The 18,454-nt window shown below is 46.6% G+C and overlaps 1 protein-coding gene across 1 annotated transcript in view; it reads left to right on the forward strand.

The window, feature by feature from the left end:
- The window catches only part of GNB1 (G protein subunit beta 1), a gene marked incomplete at its 5' end in the record, with an annotated part of 113,260 nt that overhangs the window by 44,974 nt on the left and 49,832 nt on the right, over positions 1-18,454 (forward strand). Inside the window, 1 exon segment of the mRNA NM_001265894.1 lies at positions 11,028-11,076.

An 18,454-nucleotide genomic window follows, 5' to 3' on the forward strand; every position in this document is an offset into this window, starting at 1 on the left:
TCCAAAATGAAATAAGCAGAAAAAAATACACCAGAACAAAAACAGCATTTAGGCTGGGTGCGGTGGCTCACACACCTGTAATCCCAGCACTTTGTGGAGGCCGAGACGGGTGGATCACCTGAGGTGGGGAGTTCAAGACCAGCCTGACTAAAATAGAGAAACCCCGTCTCTACTAAAAATACAAAAAATTAGCGGGGTATGGTGGCTCATTCCTGGAATCCCAGCTACTTCGAGAGGCTGAGGCAGGAGAATCGCTTGAACCCGGGAGGCGGAGGTTGTGGTGAGCCAAGATCCCACCATTACACTCCAGCCTGGGCAACAAGAGAGAAACTCCATCTGGATTAAAAAAAAAAAAAAAAAAAAAAATTAGCTGGGTGTGGTGGCAGGGGCCTGTAATTCCAGCTACTCAGGCTGAGGCAGGAGAATCACTTGAACCTGGGAAGCGGAGATTGCAATGAGCTGAGATTGTGCCATTGTACTTCAGCCTGGGTGAGATGGAGAGACTCCATCTCAAAAAAAAGTGTTCAGTAGTTGTGGGACAATAACAGACTGTCTAATACACATATAATTGGAGTCCTGGGAAGAAAATGGGGCAGAAGAAATTTTCAAAGAGCTAATGGTTGAGAATTTTTTCATTAGTAAAAGACAGCAAACGAGAGGTCTGTGAAGTTCAGAGAACTCCAAGCACCATAAATAGAAACAAAAAGCCCTCAACATCTAGGCATATTAGAGTCAAACTGCTGAAAGTCAAAGAGAAAGTTTTGAATGTAGCCAGAAAAAAAATATTTCATACAGGCCAGGCATGGTGGGTCATGCCTGTAAATCCCAGCACTTTGGGAGACTGAGTGGGAGACTCACTTGAGCCCAGGAGTTTGAGAACAGCCTGGGCAACATAGTGAGACTTCATCTCTACAAAAAAAAAAAAAAAATTATCCAGGTGTTCTGGCGGCACCTGTGGTCTCAGCTACTCAGGAGACTGAAGTCGGAGGATCGCTTGAGTCTGGGTGGTTGAGGCTGCAGTGAGCCAAGATCGTGCCACTGCATGGTAGCCTGGGTGACAGAGTGAGACCTAGTCCCACGAAAGACTTCCTCAGACAAACGTTGTGGGGTTTGTTGCCAGAAGATCTGCCCAGTGAGATGGAGGAAGTTCTTCAGGCAGAAGTGTGTCCCTTCACACTGCAGTTCTCTTCTGGTGCTATATCTAGTTTAATACAAATCAGGCCGGGCAAATGAAGAGACATACAGCAAGGCCTAGGAGAGTCTCACATATTCTCCAAGCTCTCTCCCATGGGGTCTCTCCTGACAAATCAGGGTCAACGAGCTTCTAACCAGGAAGCTCCCTTGAGCCTTGGTGTTGAGAGTTTTTATTGGGACTTTGTTACTTGGGCACAGTTGATCGAGCACAATCTCTAGCCCCTCTCCCACCCCATCAGAATGGTTTCAGACCCCAACTGTCTAATCCATGGTTGGTCTTTCTAGTGACTAGCCTCTATCTTGAGTCAGCTCATCTCTTAGCACAAACGTGGAGGCTCATGAATAACAAAGGACATCCAATAGGTTTTGAAGCTCCTTCTGAGGAACTGAGAACAAAGACCAGATAGAATCTTCAAAAAACATGTAGAAGTAAAATGCTAGACAATTGTGTTACAAAGAGTGAAGGGGAAGAAATATCATGACCCTTAACACCGGGGTTAGGGGTGCTCACCTGCTGTGCAGTCAAAATTCTTGTATCACTTGACTCCCAAAACCTTTTTTTTTTTCTTCCTTCGAGACTCTGTCGCCCAGGCTGGAGTGCAGTGGCGCGATCTTGGCTCACTGCAAGCTCCGCCTCCTGGGTTCACACCATTCTCCTTCCTCAGACTCCCTAATAGCTGGGACTACAGGAGCCGCCACCACACCCGGCTAATTTTTTTTGTATTTTTATTAGAAAAGGGGTTTCACCGTGTTAGCCAGGATGGTCTCGATCTGCTGACCTCGTGATCTGCCCGCCTTGGCCTCCCAAAGTGCTGGGATTACAGGTGTGAGTCACTGCGCCCGGCCGACTCCCAAAACCTTAACTCCTGATAGCCTGCTATTGACTGGAAGCCTTACCGATAGCAGTCAACAGATATTTTGTATGTTTTATATATTATATATCCTTGTGATAAAGCGAGCTGGAGAAAACGTTAAGAAAATCATAAGGGAGAGAAAAATATATTTACTATTTAATGAGTGGAAGTGGAAGATCTTCCTTCTCATCTTCAGGTTGAGGCTGAGGAGGAGGAAGAGATGGGCTTGGTCTTGCTCACTTGGGTGGAGGAGGTGAAAGGGGTGGTAGGAGAGATAGGCATACTTGGTGGAACTTTAGTGAAATACATAATTTCTGACTTTTTTCTTTTTCTTTTTTCTTTTTTTTGAGACGGAGTCTTGCACTGTCGCTTGGGCTGGAGTGCAATGGTACAGTCTCGGCCCACTGCAGCCTCCACCTCCTGGGTTCAAGCAGTTTTCCTGCTTCAGCCTTCCAATTAGCTGGGATTACAGGTGCCCACCACCACACCTGGCTAATGTTTTGTATTTTTAGTATAAATGGGGTTTCACTATGTTGGCCAGGCTGGTCTGGAACATCTGACCTTGTGATCCGCCCGCTTCGGCCTCCCAAAGTGCTGGGAGTACAGGCTTGAGCCACCGCACCCAGCCTGCTGTTTCATTACTCTGAAAAAGTTTTTGTATAATACCAACCTTCTATTGTATTCTTTAGTTTTAGTTCCTGTGCCATAAAAGGTCTGTGTCCTAAAGAAGTCAAGTGCAGTCTTGGGTGGTGGGGACCTTTGGCCAGATTGCCCAGTGTCCACGTGTTTTCGGCACTGCTGCTTCCTCGCGGTCTGTCTCCACTTTGGAAGCACTGACATCTGTCAAGGTGTCTTCTGTTACTTCCTCTGGTGTGGTGTCTAATAGCTCTTGAATATCTCTAAGATCCATATGTTGAAGTCCTTACCCACCCCTACCCTTTTTTTTTTTTTTTTGAGACGGAGTCTTATGCTGTCGCCCAGGCTGGAGTGCAGTGGCGCGATCTCGGCTCACTGCAAGCTCCGCCTCCTGGGTTCACGCCCTTCTCCTGCCTCAGCCTCCTGAGTAGCTGGGACTACAGGCGCCCGCCACTGCGCCCTGCTAATTTTTTGTATTTTTAGTAGAGACGGGGTTTCACTGTGGTCTCAATCTCCTGACCTTGTGATCCACCCGCCTCGGCCTCCCAAAGTGCTGGGATTACAGGCGTGAGCCACCGCACCCGGCCACCACCCCTACCCTTTTAAAAGCATATCCACAGTCTTTTCATGATTTCCTCGATTGACTCTCATAAGTCCTGTGAGGTCAGGCGCAGCATCTGGACGTCGTCCTCTCCAGCAGGAATTGGTTGTTTCAGGCTTCATGGCCTTCACAGCTTTTTCTGTAACAATCTTGGCATCTTCAGTGGGATAATCCTTCCAGGCTTACACGATGTGTTCTGTCTATTGGGATTCTCTTCCATAACATTGACAGTTCTTTCCATAGAGTACTGTGTGTCATGGGCCTTAAAGGTCCTTAGGACCCCCTAATCTAGAGGCTGAAGGAGAGTGCTGTGTTTGGGGGCAAGTAGACTACTTCAGTGCCTTCAGTATTGAACTCATGGGGTTCTGAGTGGCCAGGGGCATTGTCCAATATCTAAAGAACTTTAAAAGGCAATCCCTTACTGGCAGGGTACTTCCTGACTCTAAAGAACATCGATGGAACCAATCCAGAAAAAGGGATTTTGTTGTCCCAGTCTTGTTCCACAACCAAGAGACTGGCAACTGGTGTTTATCTCTTCCCCTTCAAGGCTCAGGGGTTAGCAGCTTTGTAGATAAGAGCAGTCCTGTTCATAAACCCGGCTGCATTTGCACAAAGCAGTAGAGTTGGCCTCTCCCTACTGCCTTCAGTGCTGGGGCTCCCTTTTCTTCCTCACTAATAAGTGTCCTTTGTGGCAGTTTTTTCCAGAATAGGGCACTTTTGTCTGCATTAAAAACCTATTCAGGCAGATTTTCTTTTCCTCAATAATTTTCTTCATGGCATCTGGTAACCCTGATGCCTGTTGGTTGGCAGAAACTGCTTCTCCTGGTATCTTAACATTTTTTAAACCAACCCTCTTTCTAAACTGATCCAGCCACCCTTTGCTGGCATTGAATTCTCTGGCTTTAAGTCCTTCACTTTCAGCTGCACTGCTGGCTCATGCCTATAATCCGAGCACTTTGGGAGGCCAAGAGAAGAGGATTGCTTGAGACCAGGAGTTCAAGACCAGCCTGGGCCACATAGCGAGACCCTCTCTCCATAAACAAAGAAACAAAAAATTTAGGTGCAGTGTGGCACATGCCTGAATCCTTGCTACTTAGGGGGCTGAGGCAAGAGGATGGCTTGTGCCTAGGAGTTCAAGGCTGCAGTCAGCTGTTCAAAGCTGTCACCCAGGTGAGACTCTGATTGATTGATGGATTAAGTCTCACTTTGTCTCCCAGCCTAGAGTGCAGTGGCGTGATCTCTGCTCACTGCAACCTCCGTCTCCTGGGTTCAAGCGATTCTCCTGTGTCAGCCTCCCGAGTAGCTGGGATTACAGGCGCCGGCCATCATGCCTGACTAATTTTTTTTTTTTTTTTTTTTAGCAGAGATGGTGTTTCACCATGTTGACCTGGCCTGTTTCAAACTCCTGAGCTTAGGTGATCCACCCGTCTTGGCCTCCCAAAGTGCTGGGATTACAGGCGTGAGCCACTGCGCCCGGCTAAATCTTACTCCTTCTATATGTATTGGCATTAAGAAGAGCTTCGCTTTTCCTCTGTTTTTTTGTTTGTTTGTTTGTTTTCTGTTTTATTTATATGTTATCGTGTGCTTGTGTGTTCTTTTTTTGGATCCAGTAAGGTATATTCCATTACCATTGTTAGTCATGTTGACCCTCAGATTGTCCTAAATTTGGCCATGGACTTCCTTCAAGCTGGTGTGTTTTTGACATGTTCTTTTTAGTTTTGGAGCCCTTCCTTTCTGCCATAGCAAGACAGTTCCCTGTGCCAGACCTTGAGGGAGTGATTTCTCAAAGGAACACTGAAGCTCCTTTTAAAGGGAATCATTTTTGTAAAACCAAGATTTGGGCTTTGTGTGTGGAGAGGTCGTTGCTTCCAGACCTTTCAGTTGACAAGAGATAGGACATATACGTGTGTGTGTGTGTGTGTGTGTGTATGTATATATGGACTTAACACACACAAATGATTCTACAGAGGAATAAATGTATAGAGAATTTGTACCGTTGTCTCCAAATTCAGATTGAACACCAGGGGGCCCTTCCTTGCTTTCAGATAGTCCATGTTGTGCCTTCCTCCTCCAGTGTAAACCTTGTTCCCCAAATAACAACCATATCTTCGCTCATTTTGCTCTGGCATGCATATCCATATTAATATTTTAAGCATTATGCCACCAATGTGGTACCTAAATTTCAGAACTTTTTGTTACTCTCTTTGCCCTTAGAATATGCCCCCATGTTTGTACAGTTAGAGTACCCTAAATTAACGTGATGTCTTTAGACCTTTTGTTGGTTGGTTGGTTGGTTGTGTTTCACAGGTATTGTCATCTTTTTATTGGTACTGAACTCTAATTTTTGTTTGAAAGAAGGCATTTCTAGTTTGTTTTTATCCTGTTTATTAGTTTAATCATAGATAGTTGAAGATTATGATACAGAGTTGTCATTAAGTTCAGTATTATTTCACATTCTAGTTGTTCAATGTGTTTCTGAATTAAAGAATTATTCAGAAGGGAGTTTACTTTGTTTCTTACAAGCCCCTAGGCCTTTATGCAAAACTCTTGGGGCTGGATGTGTTCCGGAATTCAGACTTTTTCAGGGTTGAGGAAGATGCAGTGGTACTTGCTCTAAGTGCACCACACTTAGAGCAAGGCTTTTATCAGATACCCCAGAGCCTGTAGTAAACATAAGACTGCTCACACTGAATGTGAGAAAGTCTGGCTGATGCCCGTGTGTCCTGTTCCGGTTTGGGAATCTCAGAATTGTAGATAACCAGTGGTGCACTTGTGTGTGCTTCCCATCGTAGGGTTATGTTGATAGAGAAGAAATCATCCCCTTGATTCGAAATATTAATGCAGCCTGTAGAGAAATTCTCTAGGTATGTCTTAAGGATTCAGCTCTTAGATTTTGAAAAATGTTGAAATAAAAGTATGAATACTAGGATATATGTACAAAGAAGTCATATTAATATTTAATACTGCTAAAATTAGCTTTATAGAGTCAGTTGATTTTATCAAGAGCCTTGAAAAAGTGCCCAATCTTTTTTTTTTTTTTGGAGATGGAGTCTTGTTCTGCCACCCAGGCTGGAGTGCAGAGATGCCATCTTGGCTCACTACAGCCTCCCCCTCTCAGGATCAGGTGATTCTCCTGCCTCAGCCTCCTGAGTAGCTGGGACTACAGGTGCATGCCACTGTGCCCGGCTAATTTTTGTATTTTTAGTAGAAACGGGATTTCATCATGTTGGCCAGGCTGGTCTCGAACTCCTGACCTCAGGTGATCCACCCACCTCGGCCTCCCAAAATGCTGGAATTACAGGTGTGGGCCCAGCTCCTGATTTTCTTTAAGGGTAGTGCTACTGGTTTAGGGTTACATTATTGTGGGACCAGTAGTCCTGTCCTTAGTGTGGGGTTCTGTGAGCTGGATAAGTCAAAAAAAAGAGCATACATTTGGGTCATCTTGTTTTTAGCCAGAAATGGGTCCAGACAACTCTCCATGTGAGTCCAGGCTAAGGTGATTTGATAGCACTTTTAGCATCCTTACTCCAATCTTGAGTCATGATTTGAGCCACAGGGCAATCTAGGCATTAAAATAGAGCAGCTGGGTGCGGTGCTTCATGCCTGCCATCCCAGCACCTTGGAAGGCTGACCTGCAAGGATCGTTTGAGCCCAGGAGTTCAAGACAGCCTGCGCAGTATGGCGAGACCCCATGTCTACAAATAATTTTTTTTTTTTTAATTAGCTGGGCATGGTGGCGCATGCCTGTGGTCCCAGCTACTCAGGAGGCTGAGGCAGGAGGATCACCTTAGCCCAGGAAGTCGAAGCCGCAGTGAGCCATGATTGTGCCACTGCACTCCAGCCTGGATGACAGAGGGTGATCCTGTCTCAAAAAAATTAATTAGTAATGATAAAATAGAGCAGATTATGTATATATTTTTTTGAGTAGTATTTCTTTTCCTACCTGTCCCTTGATCTGGAAAGTACTTTGAAAAGATTTATATTTAGTGATTGAGATAATTGTGACAGTTAAAGAGTTCTCAACTGGGGTCAGTATTGCCCCTTGGACGCCAGATGGCTATTACAGCTGGGGAAAGGAGCGGTGCTGGCATGCTGCCAAATATCCTATGGAGACACACACCCCTGCCTAAAATGTTCGTTGTGCTGAGGTTGAGACCCATGCTTTGAAACTTGATGATTTGATGGCACCTTTCAGGTGTGCTTATGGGACCTTGCCCTGGAGCGAGGCTTCGCTTCATGGGGTATGTTTGCATCATTCATTGTTTACCTGTGTGCCCCAACTTTCACACCCAACTTTTTTTTCTGAGGTAGAATTCACATAACATAAAATTAAACCATTTTAAAGTGAGTGATTCGGTGCCATTTAGTACATTTACAATGTATTGCAACCACCGTCTCTACCTAATTCCACGACATTTTCATCACCCCAAAAGGAAACCCTGCAGTTGTCTACTGCACACACATGTGCACGCACACACACACACATGCAGCCCCTGGCAACCACTGCATTCTGTCTCTTTGGATTTGTGTGTTCTGGATATTTCACATAAATGGGGTCGTATATGTGGCCTTTTGTATATGGCACCTGTCACTTAGCGTATTCCTGAGGTTTGTCCGTGTTCTAACAGACACAGGACCAGGACTCTTTTTTTTAGAACGGAGGCTTGCTCTGTCGCCCATGCTAGAGTTCAGTGGCACGACCTTGGCTTACTGCAAGCTCCGCCTCCCGGGTTCACGCCATGCCATTCTCCTGCCTCAGCCTCCCGGGTAGCTGGGACTACAGGCGCCCGCCACCATGCCTGGCTAATTTTTTGTATATTTAGTAGAGATGGGTTTCACCGTGTTAGCCAGGATGTTTTCAATCTGCTGACCTCATGAGCCACCACGCCCGGCAATTTTTGTATTTTTAATAGAGACGGGGTGGCCAGATTGGTCTCGAACTCCTGACCTTAGGTGATCCACCCGCCTCACCTTCCCAGAGTGCTGGGATTACAGGCGTGAGCCACCACGCCTGGCCTGTTCTATCTTTATAGCTGAATAATATTCCATTGTTTGGACAGACCACATTTTCTTTATCCATTCATGCTCAGTGGGTATTTGGCCTGTCTCCGCCTTCTTCTGGCTACTGAGTACTGCTGCTAAGAACATAATGTATACATGCATTGAGTCCCTGCTTTCAGTTCTTTTGGGAATATACCTAGAAGTAGAATTCCTGGGTTATGGGGTAATTCTGTGTTTAATTTTTTGAGGAACTGCCAAACTGTTTTCCTTCCACACTCACTTTTACTGCCAGAAAAGTATGTGCTTGCTTGTACATAAGCAGCATAATTGCAAAACGAAACTACTTTAAGCACATGAATTAGAATTCACAGTTCAACTGGGAGACATTTCAGTTTGTTGATTCATCTCCTGACTCCAGACTAGATGTGTGCATGTTAGTTTGCAGCCTCACAAGACACTGAATTAATAGGCAGGTGGTGACCTGTGAAGCCTCCACAAGTGGTCTTTTCACATAGTTTAATTTGAGGGAGCGATTACAAAAGCATCTTTAAATGTTCTGAAATCAGGCGAGGCGCAGTGGCTTAGGCCTGTAATCCCAGCACTTTGGGAGGCCGAGGCGGGCGGATCACAAGGTCAGGAGATTGAGACCATACTGACCAACGTGGTGAAGCCCCGTCTCTACTAAAAATACAAAAATTGGCTGGGTGTGGTGGCGTGTGCCTATAATCGCAGCTACTCAGGAGGCTGAGGCAGGAGAATCGCTTGAACCAGTGAGTCGGAGGTTGCAGTGAACTGAAACCATGCCATTGCACTTTAGCCTGGTGACAGAGCGAGACTGCTGTCTCAAAAATAATAAAATAAATGTTCTGAAATCAGAAGAAATCTAGAATTGGACATATTTTCATTCCACCAGAAGTGTGTCAAGAGGAGTCAGAAACCTCTCTTGTGATCTCTGTCACCATTCAAGCCACCTTTCTGGGCACCAGGGCCAGGCACTGGATGGGACCCTGTCAGCAGGAGAGGGACAGAGAGAGGGATTGGAAGTGTCCCAACATAGACTTGCCAGGACTCAGGAAGTAGTTATTTAGTGGCTTCCTTGAGATTCAGATGAAGTGCTTTCCACTGTCATGCCCAACAGGCAAAGTCTGGATTAAATTAATCTTCAGAATTTGTTGAATTGTATTAGTGTTTTATCTGTGTGTGTGTGTGTGTGTGTGTGGTGGTTGTTTTAAGATGGAATCTCGCTCTGTCGCCCAGGCTGTAGTGCAGTAGCACAATCTTGACTCACTGCAATCTCCGCCTCCCAAGTTCAAGCAATTCTCCTGCCTCAGCTTCCTGAGTAGCTGGGACTACAGGCACCGCCACCACGCTCAGCAAATTTTTTTGTATTTTTAGTAGAGACGGGGTTTCACCATATTGGCCAGGCTGGTCTCGAACTCTTGACCTTGTGATCCACCCACCTCGGCCTCCCAAAGTGCTGGGATTACACAGTCGGGAGCCACTGTAGCTTTTTTTTTTTTTTTTTTTTGAGACATGGTCTTGCTCTATCACCCAGGCTGGAGTATAATGACGTGGTCTCTGCTCACTACCACCTCTGCCTCCCAAGTAGCTGGGATTACAGGCGCCCGCCACCATGCCTAGCTTTTTTTGAATTTTTAGTAGAAATGGGTTTCACCATGTTGGCCAGACTGGTCTCGAACTCTTGGCCTCAGGTGGTGCACCCGCCTCAGCCTCCCAAAGTGCTGGGATTACAAGTGTGAGCCCCCATGCCCAGCCTGTTCTGTGTTTTGTTTTTTTTTTTTTTTTGAGACAGAGTCTTGCTCTGTCAGCCAGGCTGGAGTGCAGTGGTGTGATCTCAGCTCACTGCAACCTCCGCTTCCCAAGTTCAAGCGATTCTCCTGTCTAAGCCTCCTGAGGAACTGGCATTACAGGCTTGTGACACCACGTCTGGCTAATTTTTTTTTTTTTTTTTTTTTTTGTATTTTTAGTGGAGGTAGGATTTCACCATGTTGGCCATGCTGGTCTCCAATTCCTGACCTCAGGTGATTTGCCTGCCTCAGCTTCCCAGAGTGCTGGGATTACAGGGGTTAGCCACTGGGCCCGGCCTGCATTAGTTTTTAAATTGTTACTGTAATTTTTCTAGTGATAGGATTCTAACCTCTACCATACTTTTTAGTTTAATTCAAGGTATTTTCTCTGGGGCATTTCTAAGGATTCTTTTTTTTTTTTTTTTTTTTGAGACGGAGTCTCGCTCTGTCACCCAGGCTGGAGTGCAGTGGCCGGATCTCAGCTCACTGCAAGCTCCGCCTCCCAGGTTTACGCCATTCTCCTGCCTCAGCCTCCGGAGTAGCTGGGACTACAGGCGCCCACCATGTCGCCCGGCTAGTTTTTTGTATTTTTTAGTAGAGACGGGGTTTCACCGTGTTAGCCAGGATGGTCTCGATCTCCTGACCTCGTGATCCACCCGTCTCGGCCTCCCAAAGTGCTGGGATTACAGGCTTGAGCCACCGCGCCCGGCCCTAAGGATTCTTAAAGAAACTGAGATCTGATTTCTTATTTTGTTCCCACACTGAAAAACAAAATATGACAGTAGTGCTAAATAAAACAATTTTGGGGGAGAAATAGTAATAGGGAAGGGTCAAAATTATGTGCTGTTGTACAAAATGTAACTACTAGCAAAATAGAATATTTTATTCACAACCTGAATGCAATACAAATACAACCTTTTCTGTTTGTTTCAGACAAGTTTACATGTATTGGAGACCAGACCAGAAGCCCTTCTGAATTAAGGTAATTTTGATATATTTGATCCTTTTCAGTTTTAGAAAGACAATATATAAATTTCTTCAGAGTTTTTTTTTTTTAAATAGCTGGTGGTTTTGTTTGTTTGTTTTTAAAGAGACAGGGTTTTGCCATGTTGCTCAGACTGGATTCTAACTCTGGGGGTCAAGGGGTTCTCTTAACCTCGGCCTCCTGAGTAGCTGAGGCTATAGACATATGCCAGCATGCCTGGCCAATACCCTGGTTTTTGTTAACAGTTTTTTTCTATCTCTTTAAGCCAAAGTTGGTTTTCAAAACAATTTGATCCTCAAAAAAACCTTCCATTTAGTGTTGAGCAAGAAAGTTTAGGGTCCCAGTGATGAGGATTTATATTCTGAATGAGAGCGGTACTTCTCTAGCTTTTTTCATTAGAAAGCAGGAGAGCCCTTTTTTCAAATCAAATCTTAGTTGAAATACCAATATATGGCCAGGTGTGGTGGCTCACACGTATAATCCCAGCACTTTGGGAGGCCAAGTCAGGTGGATCACGAGGTCAGGAGATCAAGACCGTCCTGGCTAACACGGTGAAACCCTATCTCTACTAAAAATATGAAAAATTAGCTGGGTGTGGTGGCAGGCTCCTGTAGTCCCAGCTTTTCGGGAGGCTGAGGCAGGAGAATGACGTGAACCTGGGAGGCGGAGCTTGCAGTGAGCCGAGATCGGGCCACTGCACTGTAGCCTGGGGGGGTCAGAGCAAGACTCTGTCTCAAAAAAAAAAAAAGATTCGTGCCCCATGTTGGGCGCGGCTTCAAATTTGGCCGGGTGCGGTGGGTCAAGCCTGTAATCCCAGCACTTTGGGAGGCCGAGACGGGCGGATCACGAGGTCAGGAGATCGAGACCATCCTGGCTAACCTGGTGAAACCCCGTCTCTACTAAAAAAATACAAAAACTAGCCGGGCGAGGTGGCGGGCGCCTGTAGTCCCAGCTACTCCGGAGGCTGAGGCAGGAGAATGGCGTAAACCCAGGAGGCGGAGCTTGCAGTGAGCTGAGATCCGGCCACTGCACTCCAGCCTGGGCGACAGAGCGAGACTCCGTCTCAAAAAAAAAAAAAAGAAAGAAAGAAAGAAATACCAGTATACATTATAGAAAAAAGTAAGGGGGGCCAGGCACGGTGGCTCACGCCTGTAATCCCAGCACATAGGGAGGCCGAAGCAGGCGGATCACGAAGTCAAGAGATTGAGACCATCCTGGCCAACATGGGAAAACCCCTGTCACTACTAAAAATACAAAAACTAGCCAGGCGTGGTGGCGGCACCTGTAGTCCCAGTTACTTGGTAGGCTGAGGCAGGAGAATCACTTGAACCCAGGAGGTGGAGGTTGCAGTTAGCCAAGATTGCGCCACTGCGCTCCAGCCTGGCGACGGAGGAAGACTCCATCTCAAAAAAGAAAAAAGAAAAGAGAAAAAAGTAAGGCAAACATGATTCAGGAAAAAAAAAACAAAAAAAAACCTTTTTGTTTGTATAAAGTGGGAATAATGAAGCCATGTTCGTAGTTAGTGAGTCTGGGTAAGGGTACAAGGTTTCTTTGTATTCTTGTGACTTTGAAGTTTGAAATAATTTTAAATTAAAAAGCAATATTGAAAAACAATTAGGGGCTGGAACAATTGGATATTCTTTTTTTTCTTTTGAAACGGACTCTTGCTCTGTTGCCCAAGCTGGAGTGCAGTGCCACAGTCTCGGCTGTCTGCAGCCTCCTTCTCCCAGGTTCAAGCGATTCTCCTATCTCAGCCTCCCAAGTAGCTGGGTTTACAGGCACTCACCACCACGCCCGGCTGATTTTTGTGTTTTTTTTGTTTTTGTTTTTGTTTTTTGAGACGGAGTCTCGCTCTGTCGCCTAGGCTGGAGTGCAGTGGCCGGATCTCAGCTCACTGCAAGCTCCGCCTCCTGGGTTTATGCCATTCTCCTGCCTCAGCCTCCCGAGTAGCTGGGACTACAGGTGCCTGCCACCTCGCCCGACTAGTTTTTTTGTATTTTTTAGTAGAGACGGGGTTTCACCGTGTTAGCCAGGATGGTCTCGATCTCCTGACCTCGTGATCCGCCCGTCTCAGCCTCACAAAGTGCTGGGATTACAGGCTTGAGCCACCGCACCTGGCCCTAATTTTTGTATTTTTTTTTTTTTTTTTTTTTTGAGACGGAGTCTCGCTCTGTCGCCCAGGCTGGAGTGCAGTGGCCGGATCTCAGCTCACTGCAAGCTCCGCCTCCCGGGTTTACGCCATTCTCCTGCCTCAGCCTCCCGAATAGCTGGGACTACAGGCGCCCGCCACCTCGCCCGGCTAGTTTTTTGTATTTTTTTTTTAGTAGAGACGGGGTTTCATCGTGTTAGCCAGGATGGTCTCGATCTCCTGACCTCGTGATCCGCCCGCCTTGGCCTCCCAGAGTGCTGGGATTACAGGCTTGAGCCACCGCGCCCGGCCATTTTTGTATTTTTAATAGAGACGGGGTTTCACCATGTTGGTCAGGCTGGTCTCGAACTCCTGACCTCAGGTGATCCACTCGCCTTGACCTCCCAAAATTGTGGGATTACAGGTGTGAGCCACCGCACCTGGCTAGTCAATCAGATATTCTTATGCAAAAGGAGAACTTGATGTCATGTACAGAAATTAACTCAGGCCAGGCGAGGTGGCTTACTCCTGTAATCCCAGGATTTTGGGAGGCCAAGGTGGGCAGATCACGAGGTCTGGAGATCCAGACCATCCTGGGCAACATGGTGAAACCCCATCGCTACTAAAATGCCAAAAAAAAAAAAAATTTAGCCAGGTGTGATGGCATGCCCCTGTAGCCCAGCTACTCAGCAGGCTGAGGCAGGGGAATTAGGGGAATTGCTTGAACCCAGGAGATGGAGGTTGCAGTGAGCTGAGATTGCGCCATTGCACTCGAGCAAGGCAACAAGAGCGAGACTCCGTCTCAAAAAAAAAAAAAAAACTCATTGAATCATATACCTAAACATAAAACCAAAAATTAGAAAAATTGTTGAGATTTTGAATTAAGCAAACAGCTTTTAGATATGAGATCAAAGATAAAATGCGTAAAAGAAAACATTTATAAATTAGATTTGATCAAAATTTAAAACTTCTGCTCTTTAGAAAACACAGAGAATGAAAGACAAACCAGTCCGGCAGAAAATATTAGCAAATGTCTTTTAGGTGACATGTATCCAGAATAGGTAAAGAACTCTCAAAACTCAATTTTGGCTGGGTACTATGGCTCACACCTGTAATCCCAGCACTTTGGGAGGAGGATTGCTTGAAGCCAGTCGTTCAGTAATCCTGGGCAATAAAGTGAGACCCCTGTCTCTTCAAAAAAAAAAAACAAAAACAAAAACAAAAATACTTAGGGAGGCCCAGGCAGGCGGATCACCTGAGGTCAGGAGTTCGAGACCAACCTGGCCAACATGGCGAAACCCCATCTCTACTAAAAATACAAAAATTAGCCAACTGTAGTGGCTTATGCCTGTAATCCCGGCCACTTGGGAGACTGAGGCATGAGAATCACTTGAACCCGGGAGGTGGAGGTTGCAGTGAGCCCAAATTGCACCACTGCACTCCAGCCTGGGCGGCTGAGTGAGATTGTCTCCAAAAAAAAAAAATTTAGCCAGGTATGGTGTTGTGTGTCTGTAGTACCAGCTACTTGGGAGGCTGAGGTGGGAGGATCACTTGAGCCCGGGATGTTGAGGCTATAGTGAGTCACGATCACACCACTGTACTCCAGCCTGGACAATGGAGCGAGACCCTGTGTCAGGAAAAAAAAAACAAAACAAACCAAGAACCAAAAAACAATATTAAGAAAACAGGTAACCCAATCAAAAAGAGGCAAGTGACTTGAACAGACACTTTACCAGAAAAATGTATAGACAGCAATTAAGTACCTGAAAAGTTTAGCCATCAGCGAGATGCAGATTAAAACCACAGCCAAAGCCCCCATTCGAATGGCTGTGATACCTAACGTTGTGGGGGTTTGAGGAGCTGGGACTCTCCACATTGCTGACAGGATGTTGGAAATGTGACCCAGCATAACCATTTTGAAAAGAGTTGGGTTTTTTTGTTTTTTTTTTTTTTTTGAGTTTGTTTTTAGTTTTTTCGAAATAGGATCTCACTCTGTCTCTTAGGCTGGAGTACAGTGGTGTAATCATAGCTCACTGCATCCATGACCTCCTGGGCTCAAGTGATCCTCTGGCCTCAGCTTCCTAAGTAGTTGGGACTATAGGCATGCACTACCACCCCTGGCTAATTTTTTTTTTTTTTTTAATTGTTATAGAGACAGGGTCTCACTATGTTGCCCAGGCTGGTCTTCAATTCCTGGGCTCAGGTGATTGTCCTGCCTTGCCCCTGAAAGTGCTCAGATTATAGTCATGAGCCACTGCAGTGGCATTTTCTTGAAATGTTCAGCACACACCTGTAGTACGATCCAGCCATTCCACTCCTAGGAGTCTGCCCAAGAGAAATGAAAGCAGATGTTCTCATAAAGACTTGTACATGCAGCAACATGCACAGATTTCAAAGCATCACATCTATCTGATTAGCTCCTCTGTTACACTGGTTGCCACTGCTACCCGTATTTTTTATTTCTGCAAAGGGCCTACTTCACTGACTGAATAGAAAATGGGCAGCTGAGGCAGGAGGTAGTCTTCTGGCCATTACATTTTTTCAGGGCAACACTTTTATACCTGCTTTCTTTTTTTTTTTTTTTTGAGACAGAGTCTTGCTCTGTCGCCCAGGCTGGAGTGCAGTGGCCGGATCTCGGCTCACTGCAAGCTCCGCCTCCCGGGTTTACGCCATTCTCCTGCCTCAGCCTCCCGAGTAGCTGGGACTACAGGCGCCCGCCACCTCGCCCGGCTAGTTTTTTGTATTTTTTAGTAGAGACGGGGTTTCACTGTGTTAGCCAGGATGGTCTCGATCTCCTGACCTCGTGATCCGCCCGTCTCGGCCTCCCAAAGTGCTGGGGGATTACAGGCTTGAGCCACCGCGCCCGGCCATACCTGCTTTCATAGCAAGTCATATATTTAGTAAGTATTTACTGTGTCAGTCATGGTTCTAAGGGCCTTGCGTGGATTCTAATGGAATTGTCATAGCATGAGCTGTGGGGACTGTCCCCACTTTCATACCAAAAAATGTAGGCAGAGAGAAGTTAGGAAACCTACTGGAGGCCACCTGGTGAGAAGAGATAGAGTCTGGGTTAGAACCTGGGGCTTCCAACTTTCCCGCCGTGAAGCATCACTCTGCTTCCAGCCAGCAGGGCTGTCAGACATTATTGGTCCTGCTTAAGTGGGTTGGACATGCAAATGCCAATAAAAACATGGAGGTTTTTCTAGGAACAGAATTCTAACCCCCACCCCCCATTTGCTGTTGGAATAGCAAATAGAATTCATTGTAGTTTGCAATAGTAAATGTAAAAACAAATATTATTTTTATATACTGGAGTGCAAATGACATGGCACACAGCAGTCTTTCCCCAAACCTGAGGATTTCCAGGCCCTTTATGAAAGGTGCTTGGAGGCCGGGTGTGGTGGCTCACGCCTGTAATCCCAACACTTTGGGAGGCTGAGGTGGGCCAATCATGAGGTCAGGAGGTTGAGACCATCCTGGCTAACACGGTGAAACCCTATTTCTAATAAAAATACAAAAAATTAGCAGGGCGTAGTGGCGGGCGCCTGTAGTCCCAGCTACTCAGGAAGCTGAGGCAGAAGAATGGCGTGAACCCAGGAGGCGGAGGTTGCAGTGAGCCGAGATCATGCCACTGCACTCCAGCCTGGGGGACAGAGCGAGACTCTGTCTCAAAAAAAAAAAAAAAAAAAGGTGTTTGGAGTTTAGCCGCCTCTGTTGTGTGCGCTGCGTGATTGTCAGTTTCCCACCACCTTTCCCTGTTAGATCTGCCTGGTGGATGGATGCCATTCATTTCATGAGACTCCATCCGTTACATATAAAGTTTGGCTTTAAAACAATCACAGTGGTACTTCCTGTTTGGCCTCAACATGTTTGAAGATGTGTATCTATTGAATGATTTCCAATTGTCCTTGTATGTGCTAGATTTTGTGCTCTGCCCTAAAAGCAAAAAGAGGCCATAGGCTAACAGGGTTAGAAAAGGGAGAGCAGGCCGGGCGCGGTGGCTCAAGTCTGTAATCCCAGCACTTTGGGAGGCCGAGACAGGCGGATCACGAGGTCAGGAGATCGAGACCATCCTGGTGAACATGGTGAAACCCCGTCTCTACTAAAAAATACAAAAAAACTAGTCGGGCGAGGTGGCGGGCGCCTGTAGTCCCAGCTACTCGGGAGGCTGAGGCAGGAGAATGGCGTAAACCCGGGAGGTGGAGCTTGCAGTGAGCTGAGATCCGGCCACTGCACTCCAGCCTGGGCGACAGAGCCAGACTCCATCTCAAAAAAAAAAAAAAAGAAAAGGGAGAGCAAAATGGGAGACCAAATGTTTTTTGTGATGCATGAGAAATAATAAGTCGGCCGGGCGCGGTGGCTCACGCCTTTAATCCCAGCACTTTGGGAGGCCGAGGCGAGCGGATCACAAGGTCAGGAGATCGAGACCACGGTGAAACCCCGTCTCTACTAAAAATACAAAAAAATTAGCCGGGCGCGGTTGTGGGCGCCTGTAGTCCCAGCTACTCGGGAGGCTGAGGCAGGAGAATGGCGTGAACCCGGGAGGCGGAGCTTGCAGTGAGCCGAGATCGCGCCACTGCACTCCAGCCTGGGCGACAGAGCAAGACTCCGTCTAAAAAAAAAAAAAAAAAGAAATAATAAGTCTTCCGGAGTGTCAGTAACCGCCTCCTGGGATTTCAGAGTTCCAGGGGTCGGAGGTAAGCTCTTAATAGCTGTGCCTCACTGGCTCACCCCTGGCTATTAGATCCCCTCCCCGGAGAATCGCCTTCTGAGGACTTTGTGACCGCACACCGTAGTTCCTGCTCTTCCCCCGGTTGCCAGTGTCTGGTGGGTGAGTGAGCTCACTTGTGACTGGGGCATGAAGGAGATGATCCTAGGGAGTCTCTTAACTTAGTCCAGAAATCCTCCTTCCATTGCTTGCTTTGTCTCCTTTTTCCCTTGAAGTTTATTTGTTAAAGACAGACTAACCAACCTGCCTGGTTGTCTGTGCTGGAGTGTTTCCCAGGCCGTTGTGTAGCACCGTTGCCTCCGTGTGGGGTCATTGAACACGCTCCCCTGTCTTCAGGTTCCGTTGCCTCCGTGTGGGGTCATTGAACACGCTCCCCTGTCTTCAGGTTCTGTTGCCTCCGTGTGGGGTCATTGAACACGCTCCCATCTGCAGGTTCTGGAGCTTTGGTCACATTCACTTTTTTGGTAAGATTACTTTATAGGCACAGGCAAAATCCTGAAGGTATGATTTTAAAAGTT

Source organism: Macaca mulatta, chromosome 1 (assembly GCF_049350105.2).
Source record: "Macaca mulatta isolate MMU2019108-1 chromosome 1, T2T-MMU8v2.0, whole genome shotgun sequence".
Classification (NCBI taxonomy): Eukaryota; Metazoa; Chordata; class Mammalia; order Primates; family Cercopithecidae; genus Macaca; species Macaca mulatta.